The 465-nt window shown below is 66.2% G+C and overlaps 1 protein-coding gene across 2 annotated transcripts in view; it reads right to left on the reverse strand.

Moving 5' to 3' along the window:
- The window catches only part of PPP1R16B (protein phosphatase 1, regulatory subunit 16B), a 104,091-nt gene that overhangs the window by 102,159 nt on the left and 1,467 nt on the right, over positions 1 to 465 (reverse strand). The window lies entirely within an intron of this gene.

Raw genomic sequence — 465 nt, forward strand, 5'->3', positions numbered from 1 at the left:
CTTGCCCCCCCCCAGCCACAGGAAATGGCAGGGCCCTCAGGGAAGTACCCGCGCCGGCCCAGGAGGCTAACGGCAGGCGCCTTCCTGGGAGAGCCCGGCGGGCAAGGGCGCCTGGTACCCCGGGGCCCCGGGCCCTCCACAGAGGGCGATTCAGAGGTGGCACCTGGTGCGCAGGGCCGCCGAGAGCGGGTGGGCGCTTCTGACAGCGAGAACAGCGGCCCATTATGTGGAATTCAATCACATGCGCGCGCAAGCAGCTCGGCTTTCGGTTCTGAGAAGCTCTTAAGGAGCCGCGTCTCTCTCTCCCTGGGTTTCTGAGATGCCCGGGAGCTCCGAGTCTGGGGCTTTCCGCACGTCCCTCCTGGGAGGGCCAGATTCAAAGCTCCAATTATCCGCGCGAGGCTGGGAACTGCATCATCAGCATCTCCCGCTAAGCCGGTCCGAACTGGAGGAGGTGGCGGGGGT

Source organism: Bison bison, unplaced genomic scaffold (assembly GCF_000754665.1).
Source record: "Bison bison bison isolate TAMUID 2011002044 unplaced genomic scaffold, Bison_UMD1.0 scf7180017864500, whole genome shotgun sequence".
NCBI classification, from domain to species: Eukaryota; Metazoa; Chordata; class Mammalia; order Artiodactyla; family Bovidae; genus Bison; species Bison bison.